Source organism: Scyliorhinus torazame, chromosome 4, assembly GCF_047496885.1.
Source record: "Scyliorhinus torazame isolate Kashiwa2021f chromosome 4, sScyTor2.1, whole genome shotgun sequence".
Classification (NCBI taxonomy): domain Eukaryota; kingdom Metazoa; phylum Chordata; class Chondrichthyes; order Carcharhiniformes; family Scyliorhinidae; genus Scyliorhinus; species Scyliorhinus torazame.
The window spans coordinates 268,056,835-268,067,304 of NC_092710.1; the positions used below are offsets into that span (position 1 = coordinate 268,056,835).

At 46.1% G+C, this 10,470-nt stretch overlaps 1 protein-coding gene across 3 annotated transcripts in view; it reads left to right on the forward strand.

The window, feature by feature from the left end:
- The window catches only part of rngtt (RNA guanylyltransferase and 5'-phosphatase), a 520,247-nt gene that overhangs the window by 48,889 nt on the left and 460,888 nt on the right, over positions 1-10,470 (forward strand). The window lies entirely within an intron of this gene.

Sequence of the window (10,470 nt, forward strand, 5' to 3'; positions counted from 1 at the left end):
ATCTGCGAGAAGATAGCGGTGGCTATCCGGAACTATGTGGAGCATTATAAGACGGGGGATGTCTCTGCGACTACGTTGTGGGTGTTGAAGGCAGTGGTTAGAGGGGAATTTATCTCGGTGAGGGTGGAACAGGCAGAGAGGCTGGGGCTTCTGGAGGCCATTCAGGTGGTGGACCGGAGATACTCGGTGGGGCCTGAGGAGGCGCTGCTGCTGAAGGAGTGGCAGAAGCGATTAGCCCCCCCCCCCCTCTTCCTTCCCCCAGAGTTTCTCACTCATTTTAAAGGAAGACAAAGAGCTTGAGCATTCTGGGTTGTACTGCCTGATATCGTTGTTAAATGTGGATACAAAGCTATCGGTGAAGATGCTGGTGGTGTGGATAGAGAACTGTGTGCCGGGGGTGATGGGGGGGGGGGGAGGAGAGAGGAGGAGGAGGATCGTGAAGGGGTGGCTGCCATCGACCAATGTTCGGAGGATATTGAATGTTATAATGATATCCTCGACAGGCCGCAAGGTGGTTATGTCTATGAACGCGGAGAAGGTGCTTGACCGTGTGGCGTGGCCGCACATATTAGAGGTGCTGGGGCGGTTCGGATTGGGCAGGGTTTGTCGACTGGTGAGGTTGTTGTATACGGCTCCTAAGGTGAGAGTGCAGACAAATAGTGTCAATTCGGAGTATTTTGGGTTGCACCGGGGGAGGGACGATGCAGGGGGGATGAGGCAGGGGTGCCCACTCTCATCTTTGCTGTTTTGTCCTAGCGATTGAACCAGTGGCAATGGCATTTAGTGCTTCGACGGGGTGGTGGGGCATTGAGATTGTGGGGGGGATGGGGATGGAGCACCGGGCCTATATGCTGATGACCTCTTGTTATATATTGCAAACCCAGTTGAGAGTTTCGACAGGATTATGGGATCTTGGAGGAGTTCAGTCTTTTTTCGGGCTATATGCTCAATATGGGGAAAAGTGAGGTATTCCCGATTGACGGATGGGGTGGGGAGCTTAAGGAGGTTGCTGTTTCGGTTGGTAGGGGTAAGCTTTTGTTATCTGGGGGTACACGTGGCACAGAGCTGGGCCTAGCTGCACAAGTTGAATCTGGCAAAGCTGGTGGAGGGAATGAAGGAAGACATTAAGAGGTGGGATGTGTTGCCTTTGTCGTTGGCTGGAAGGAACCAGACGGTAAAGATGACTGTGTTGCCGAAGTTTCTGTCCGTGTTTCAGAATCTCCTGATTTTCATGCCCAAGTCTATTTTAGTAGGGTGAATAAGATGATACTGGGGTTCGTGTAGGTGGGTAACGTTCCCTGAACCAGGAGGTTTGAGTATAAAAATTGGCCAGTCATGTTGCAGCTGTATAGAACCTTAGTTAGGCCACACTTGGAGTATAGTGTTCAATTCTGGTCGCCACACCACAGAAGGATGTGGAGGCTTTAGAGAGGGTGCAGAAGAGATTTACCAGGATGTTGCCTGTTATGGAGGGCATTAGCTATGAGGAGAGGTCGAATAAACTCGGTTTATTCGATGGACGTTGAGGGGCGACCTGACAGGTCTACAAAATTATGAGGGGCATAGACAGGGTGGATAGTCAGATACTTTTTCCCAGGGTAGAGGGGTCAATTACTAGGGGGCATAGATTTAAGGTGTGAGGGGCAAGATTTAGAGGAGATATACGAGGCAAGTTTTTTTTACACAGAGGGTAGTGGGTGCCTGGAACTGCGGAGGAGGTGGTAGAAGCAGGGACGATAGTGACGTTTAAGGGGCATCTTGACAAATACATGAATAGGATGGGAATAGAGGGATACGGACCTCAGAAGTGTAGAAGATTTTAGTTTAGACGGGCAGCATGGTCGGCACAGGCTTGGAGGGCCGAAGGGCCTGTTCCTGTGCTGTACTTTTCTTTGGTGTATCTAGAATGGGATTGGGGTGGATGGGGGGCCGGGGGGGGTGTCTTCCATTCTTGTCTGCCTCAAGTGAGGAAGTAGGTGGCTTTGTTCCCGTGGCTGCCACCTCCAGTGCAAGTTGATGTCTTAGGGTGAAATAGGCGAGGGCAAGGTCTCAGAGCTGATGAGGAGGGAGGGCGTCCCAGTGGAGGAGGTCCCGAGAAAGTGGGAGGAGGGGTGGGGGTGGGGCGACACAAGCTATTGTGTGGAGTGAGGCTCTGCGGAGGAGAAAGTCATCATTGTCGTTTGGAAGACTGAGTCTCATACAGTTTAAGGGCTCATATGACGAGGTCTAGGATGAGCTGTTTTTTTCCCAGGGGTGGATGATAGGTGTGGCTGGTGTGCAGGAGATCCGGCGAACCATGTCCATATATTTTGGGAATGCCTGAGGTTGGAGCGGTTCTGGAAAGAGTTTGAGAACGTAATGTCGAAGATTTTGGAAGTGGAGGTGGCGCTGAGCTCGTGGGTGGCGATATTTGAGGTGTCAGAGGATCCGGGACTGTGGAGAGAGGTTGATGTGGTAGCGTTTGCCTCCCGATAGCCCGGAGGCAGATCTTGCTGTGCTGGTGGGATTCAGAGCCGTCGGAAGTAGGGGCATGGGTGAGTGACTTGGCAGAGTTGCTCACCTAGAAAAAAATTAAGTTCCCCATAAGACGGACGGAGGAGGAGTTCTCCAGAAGGTGGAGGCTGTTCATTGACTTCTTTAAGGGACATTAACACATCAGCGGGGGGGGGGGGGGTAAAAAGAGGGGGTGGAGAGGTTGGTACGGGGAAATAGGGTTAATTGTGTATGGTTTAATGTTGCTGTTTGCTCGTTTCTGTTCTGTATATATTTGAAAATACCTCCAATAAAATATTTTTCACAAAAGAAGAGAGAAAGCAGGTTTTCACACATACAGAACTGTAGAAAACCTGGAAATTGCTCCCCTCAAAATTTATCAACGGACCAATTGAAATTTTCAAGACTGAGACTGATCTGTATTAATTAGGTAAGAGTTTCAAGCTATGTGGGACAAAGATGGCAAAATTAAGTTGATGTAAAATGAGCTATGATCTAATTGAGTGGTGCAACTGGCTTGAGAAACTAGAACCTGCCACGGTTGCTGTCTTCCTATGTTCCTCGTTCCAGTTAAGCTTTTGTTAATGCTGCTTTGTAATAGCTTATTGGAATTATGCGTAAGAAATCCTTAGTTTGCCTCGTGGTTATTTCTTCTGTTGTGTGATATCGGACTTATTTTTAGTGTCGTCTCCAGTTGTCTTGCAATATTTTAAATTGTGGATTCAACTGGGGGGAGGGGGGGGAGGGGGGTCACATATTGGCTATTAAAATGGTATAATTTCCCTCTTGTGTTGGCACCATCCCTTGTAAAAGGTTATTAGAGGTTCGGCAATTATTTTGTAGCTGTACCATGATGAGGTTAGTTAGAATTGGTTCGTCCAATTGGGAATGTTATTAAATTAACTTATTACCACTAGGTGGCTCCCCTGTAATGTTGCAGGTAATTTTCTGACTGGGAAAGCAATGAAGTCAGTCATTCAAATGTATTATTGCCTCTCTAAATATTTTATATGTGTGGATCTTTGTTCACTGCAGGCAATCCTCCTGTTGAGGGCGAATCAGTGTTCTATACATGTTGAACACATCTTCCTTGCTTTTATACGTGATATCCCTTGTAATAAAGTCTTAAGATTCTGGATACTTTGTTAACCCCTTTCTCAACCTGTTCTGCTACTTTCAATGATTTATGCACCTGTATAGATCTATTATTGGCAAGAAGCTGGAGTCAATAATCAAAGGGGAAATAGCGAAGCATTGAGGAAAGTTGAATATAATCGTGGGTGGCACGGTAGCATAGTGGTTATCACTGTGGCCTCACAGTGCCAGGGTCCCAGGTTCGATTCCCGGCTTGGGCCATTCTCTGTGTGGAGTCTGCACGTTCTTCTGTGTCTGCGTGGGTTTCCTCTCACAAGCCCCGAAGGACGTGCTGGTTAAGTGAGTTGGACATTCTGAATTCTCCCTCTGTGTACCCGAACAGGCGCCGGAATGTGGCAACTAGGGGCTTTTCACAGTAATTTCATTGCAGTGTTAATGTAAGCCTACTTGTGACAATAAAGCTTATTATTATATAATAAAACCTAGTCAACATGGTTTTATGAAAGGTAAATCATGTTTGACAAGTTTGCTTGAATTCTTTGAGGATGTAACAGGCGGAGTAGATACTGTAGATGTAGGTACCTGTAGATGAGGTGTACCTGTAGATGAGGTGTACCTGTAGATGAGGTGTACCTGTAGATGAGGTGTACCTGTAGATGAAGTGTACCTGTAGATGAAGTGTACCTGTAGATGAAGTGTACCTGTAGATGAAGTGTACCTGTAGATGAAGTGTACCTGTAGATGAAGTGTACCTGTAGATGGAGTGTACCTGTAGATGGAGTGTACCTGTAGATGGAGTGTACCTGTAGATGGAGTGTACCTGTAGATGGAGTGTACCTGTAGATGGAGTGTACCTGTAGATGAAGTGTACCTGTAGATGAAGTGTACCTGTAGATGAAGTGTACCTGTAGATGAAGTGTACCTGTAGATGTAGTGTATTTAGATTTCCAAAAGGCATTTGACAAGGCACCACATAAGAGGCTGGTGCATAAAGTAAAAGAATTGGAGGAAGTGTGTTAGCATGGATTGAAAACTGCCTGTCGCTTAGAAATCAGAGTTGGAATAAGTGAGTCTTCAGAGTGGAAAGATGTAATGAGTGGAGTACCGCAGGGATCAGGACTTGGCCCACAATTGATCACAATTTACATGAGTGACCTGGAGGGACAGAATGTAAGATTTCCAAATTTGCCAACGATACGAAAACCGATGGAAGAGCATGTTGTAATGACAATTCGCGTTCTTCTTTCCCTCAGTCTGGTCTCAGTAAAATTACCAAGTCGGATTTGTAGGTAAAAATCTATTTTATTCCAAGCAGCTTGCAAGCTAGGCTCACTCTGATAACTGCAGGACACCGCCTGGCTTCCTGAGATTCCCAGAGCAAGTGAGACAAAGGAACAAAGCATCTCGTTTTCCTATACATTCATGTAGCATCAAGTTTCACATGCACACGACCAAATAAGGTAATGGTGGCAAATGTAAAGTTCTAATCGGTTGTCCCCACATTCCTTGACCTGGCCATATAAAGTGATCTTTGCAGTTACTGATCCCAATAGGCTCATCCCACATTCCTTAACCCTGTGGCCCCTTTCACCCAGTATCCCTTGCACCAAAGCAATGGTCCCAGTGGCTAGCCCTGCCCCAGCTGCAGGCTAATACCAGCTTTTGTCCCTTTTCTCCAGCCTAAACTAAATGTTTAAAAATCCACTATCCTAATCCCCTATCCTCCTGTATTAGGATCTACTTCTACACTATCTTAACTAATTATCCCATTTTAGCACCATGCTCTTTTGTTCAATTCCTCAGTAATGAGGATATTGTGATACTGCAATGCGATATAGATGACTGGGCGAAATCCTGGCAAGTGGAGTTTACTTCAGTGGTAGGGAAATTACTGGAGAGAATTCTTCGAGACAGGATCTACTCCCATTTGGAAGCAAATGGACGTATTAGTGAGAGGCAGCATGGTTTTGTGAAGGGAGGTCGTGTCTCACTAACTTGATAGAGTTTTTCGAGGAGGTCACAAAGATGATTGATGCAGGTAGGGCAGTGGATGTTGTCTATATGGACTTCAGTAAGGCCTTTGACAAGGTCCCTCATGGTAGACTAGTACAAAAGGTGAAGTCACACGGGATCAGGGGTGAGCTGGCAAGGTGGATACAGGACTGGCTAGGTCATAGAAGGCAGAGAGTAGCAATGGAAGGATGCTTTTCTAATTGGAGGGCTGTGACCAGTGGTGTTCCACAGGGATCAGTGCTGGGACCTTTGCTGTTTGTAGTATATATAAATGATTTGGAGGAAAATGTAACTGGTCTGATTAGTAAGTTTGCAGATGACACAAAGGTTGGTGGAATTGCGGATAACGATGAGGACTGCCAGAGGATACAGCAGGATTTAGATTGTTTGGAGACTTGGGTGGAGAGATGGCAGATGGAGTTTAATCCGGACAAATGTGAGGTAATGCATTTTGGAAGGTCTAATGCAGGTAGGGAATATAGAGTGAATGGTAGAACCCTCAAGAGTATTGAAAGTCAAAGAGATCTAGGAGTACAGGTCACTGAAAGGGACAACACAGGTGGAGAAGGTAGTCAAGAAGGCATATGGCATGCTTGCCTTCATTGGCCGGGGCATTGAGTATAAGAATTGGCAAGTCATGTTGCAGCTGTATAGAACCTTAGTTAGGCCACACTTGGAGTATAGTGTTCAATTCTGGTCGCCACACTACCAGAAGGATGTGGAGGCTTTAGAGAGGGTGCAGAAGAGATTTACCAGAATGTTGCCTGGTATGGAGGGCATTAGCTATGAGGAGCGGTTGAATAAACTCAGTTTGTTCTCACTGGATCGAAGGAGGTTGAGGGGTGACCTGATAGAGGTATACAAAATTGAGGGGCATAGACAGAGTGGATAGTCAGAGGCTTTTCCCCGGGGTAGAGGGGTCAATTACTAGGGGGCATAGGTTTAAGGTGAGAGGGGCAAGGTTTAGAGTAGATGTACGAGGCAAGTTTTTTTACACAGAGGGTAGTGGGTGCCTGGAACTCGCTACCGGAGGAGGTGGTGGAAGCAGGGACGATAGTGACATTTAAGGGGCATCTTGACAAATACATGAATAGGATGGGAATAGAGAGATACGGACCCAGGAAGTGTAGAAGATTGTAGTTTAGTCGGGCAGCATGGTCGGCACGGGCTTGGAGGGCCGAAGGGCCTGTTCCTGTGCTGTACATTTCTTTGTTCTTTGTTCTTTGTAATATGTGAGGTCATGCACTTCGTAAGGAGGAATTAAAAGGCAGATTATTATCTAAATGGAGAGAAACTGCATGTGAGTGAAGTTCAGAGGGATCTTGGTGTTCTAGTGCATGAATCACAAAAAGCTAGCAGGCAGGTGCAGCAAGTCGGTAAGAAGGCAAAAGGCATTTGGCCTTTATTGCAAAGGGATTGGAGTTTAAAAAAGAGGTTTTGTTGCAATTTACGGGGTGTTGGTGAGGCCTCACTTGGAATACAGCAAACGGTTTTGGTCCCCTTACCTAAAAAAGGATATAGTCCAAAGGAGATTCACCAGGCTAATTGAGTGGCATGGTAGCACAGTGGCTTCACAGCGCCATGGTCCCAGATTCGATTCCTGGTGTGAATCACTGTCTGTGCGGAGTCTGCACGTTCTCCCCGTGTCTGCGTGGATTTCCTCCAGGTGCTCCGGTTTCCTCCCACAAGTCCTGAAAGACATGCTGTTAGGTGAATTGGATATTCTGAATTCTCCCTCGTGGACCTGAACAGGCGCTGGAATGTGACAACTAGGTGATTTTCACACTAACTTCATTGCAGTGTTAATATAAGCCTACTTGTGACAATAATAAAGATTATTATTAATAAAGATTATTATAATTCCTGGGATGAGGAGGGTTGTCCTATCAAGAGAGACTAAATAGTCGGTGTCTGTATTCCTTGGAGTTCAGAAGTGTGAGGGGTTACCTTATTCAAATATACAAGATCCTGAGGGGGAAAAAAAAAAAAAAAAAAAAAAAAAAAAAAGATCCTGAGGGGGCTTGACCAGGTAGATGTTGTGATGTTTTCATTAGGGGGAGACTCTCGAACAAGGGGACATAGCTACAAGATAAAGGGCCGGTCATTTAAAACTGAGATGCGCAGAATTTATTTATCGCAGAAGGTGGTGAATCTCTGGAGCACTCTGCCCGGAGGGTGGTAGAGGCTGGATCAATAGAAGTATTTAAAATGGAGGTGGATAAATATTTGATAGATCGAGGAATAGAGGGCTTTGGGGAAATGGCACAGAAAAGGAGTTGAGGCCGGCATAGATCAGCCATAATCGTATTGAAGGGCAGGCTAGAAGGGTCTGATGACCTGCTCCTGCTTCTAGTTCTTGTGTACACCCGAGATCGGGAAGAGCAGGGGTCCTGACATTGATGTCGGGAAACTCCACTGTAAATTTTCCTCCAGTCTGAATAACATTCATTAACCACTACTGTTTGTTTCCTGTCACTGAGCTAATTTCGCATCAATTATGTTGAATTTTATATATATATGGTTTTGTATATATCTGGTAAAGTAAAGGTTAGAAACCTATGTAGTGTGTATGTATCTGCTGCAGTAGGGGTTTAAAAAAAATCCTGGTTTAATAGACAGGCATACACTGCGGCTATAAAAGGGGTAATTAAGGCATTGTAAAAATTAGATCATCCTTATTTCAAATCATGTTTATTTGTAAAATGACAAGCCCAATGGATTTTTGTTATGATTTCTGGAAGTAGACAATTGGAGACATCGAGTTTAAACTAAATAATTAGGTCACAGTACTTGAATGGGATCAGGATGATGTAAATAATGGGAGGAGCCAGGGGTGAAGCAGTCAGGTTTTGAGTCAGTCAGTCAGTTTAGATTTGGCTGTGAATAGTGCAGCACGGTGGCGCACTGGTAGCACTGCAGTCGCACGGCGCCGCGGTCCCAGGTTCGATCCTAGCTCTGGGTCACTGTCCGTGTGGAGTTTGCGCATTCTCCCCGTGTTTACGTGGGTTTCACCCCCACAGCCCATAGGTAGTCCCGGGAACTACAGGCCGGTGAGCCTTACGTCAGTGGTAGGGAAATTACTGGAGAGAATTCTTAGAGACAGGATCTACTCTCATTTGGAAGCAAATGGACGTATTAGTGAGAGGCAGCATGGTTTTGTGAAGGGGAGGTCGTGTCTCACTAACTTGATAGAGTTTTTCGAGGAGGTCACTAAGATGATTGATGCAGGTAGGGCAGTAGATGTTGTCTATATGGACTTCAGTAAGGCCTTTGACAAGGTCCCTCATGGTAGACTAGTACAAAAGGTGAAGTCACACGGGATCAGGGGTGAACTGGCAAGGTGGATACAGAACTGGCTAGGCCATAGAAGGCAGAGGGTAGCAATGGAGGGATGCTTTTCTAATTGGAGGGCTGTGACCAGTGGTGTTCCACAGGGATCAGTGCTGGGACCTTTGCTCTTTGTAGTATATATAAATGATTTGGAGGAAAATGTAACTGGTCTGATTAGTAAGTTTGCAGACGACACAAAGGTTGGTGGAATTGCGGATAGCGATGAGGAATGTCTGAGGATACAGCAGGATTTAGATTGTCTGGAGACTTGGGTGGAGAGATGGCAGATGGAGTTTAATCCGGACAAATGTGAGGTAATGCATTTTGGAAGGTCTAATGCAGGTATGGAATATACAGTGAATGGTAGAACCCTCAAGAGTATTGAAAGTCAAAGAGATCTAGGAGTACAGGTCCACAGGTCATTGAAAGGGGCAACACAGGTGGAGAAGGTAGTCAAGAAGGCATACGGCATGCTTGCCTTCATTGGCCGGGGCATTGAGTATAAGAATTGGCAAGTCATGTTGCAGCTGTATAGAACCTTAGTTAGGCCACACTTGGAGTATAGTGTTCAATTCTGGTCGCCACACTACCAGAAGGATGTGGAGGCTTTAGAGAGGGTGCAGAAGAGATTTACCAGAATGTTGCCTGGTATGGAGGGCATAAGCTATGAGGAGCAGTTGAATAAACTCGGTTTGTTCTCACTGGAACGAAGGAGGTTGAGGGGCGACCTGATAGAGGTCTACAAAATTATGAGGGGCATAGACAGAGTGGATAGTCAGAGGCTTTTCCCCAGGGTAGAGGGGTCAATTACTAGGGGGCATAGGTTTAAGGTGAGAGGGGCAAGGTTTAGAGTAGATGTACGAGGCAAGTTTTTTACGCAGAGGGTAGTGGGTACCTGGAACTCGCTACCGGAGGAGGTAGTGGAAGCAGGGACGATAGGGACATTTAAAGGGCATCTTGACAAATATATGAATAGGATGGGAATAGAAGGATACGGACCCAGGAAGTGTAGAAGATTGTAGTTTAGTCGGGCAGTATGGTCGGCACGGGCTTGGAGGGCCGAAGGGCCTGTTCCTGTGCTGTTCATTTCTTTGTTCTTTGTTCTTTGTGTGCAGGGTAGGTGGATTGAACACGCTAAATTGCCCCTTAATTGGAAAAAATGAATTGGGTACTCTAAATTTATATTTAAAAAAAAAAGATTTGGCTGTGAAGAGAACTGCAGCTTCGGGGAAAGCCATGGTTTGACAGTGTCTGGTTGGCTCTCTTTCTTTATCTTTCTGACTGTCTCTCTCTCTCTGCCTGTCTCTCTCTGCCTGTCTCTCTCTGCCTGTCTCTCTCTGCCTGTCTCTCTCTGCCTGTCTCTCTCTGCCTGTCTCTCTCTGCCTGTCTCTCTCTGCCTGTCTCTCTCTGCCTGTCTGTCTCTCTCTCTGTCTGTCTCTCTCTCTGTCTGTCTCTCTCTCTGTCTGTCTCTCTCTCTGTCTGTCTCTCTCTCTCTCTGTCTGTCTCTCTCTCTCTCTGTCTGTCTCTCTCTCTCTGTCT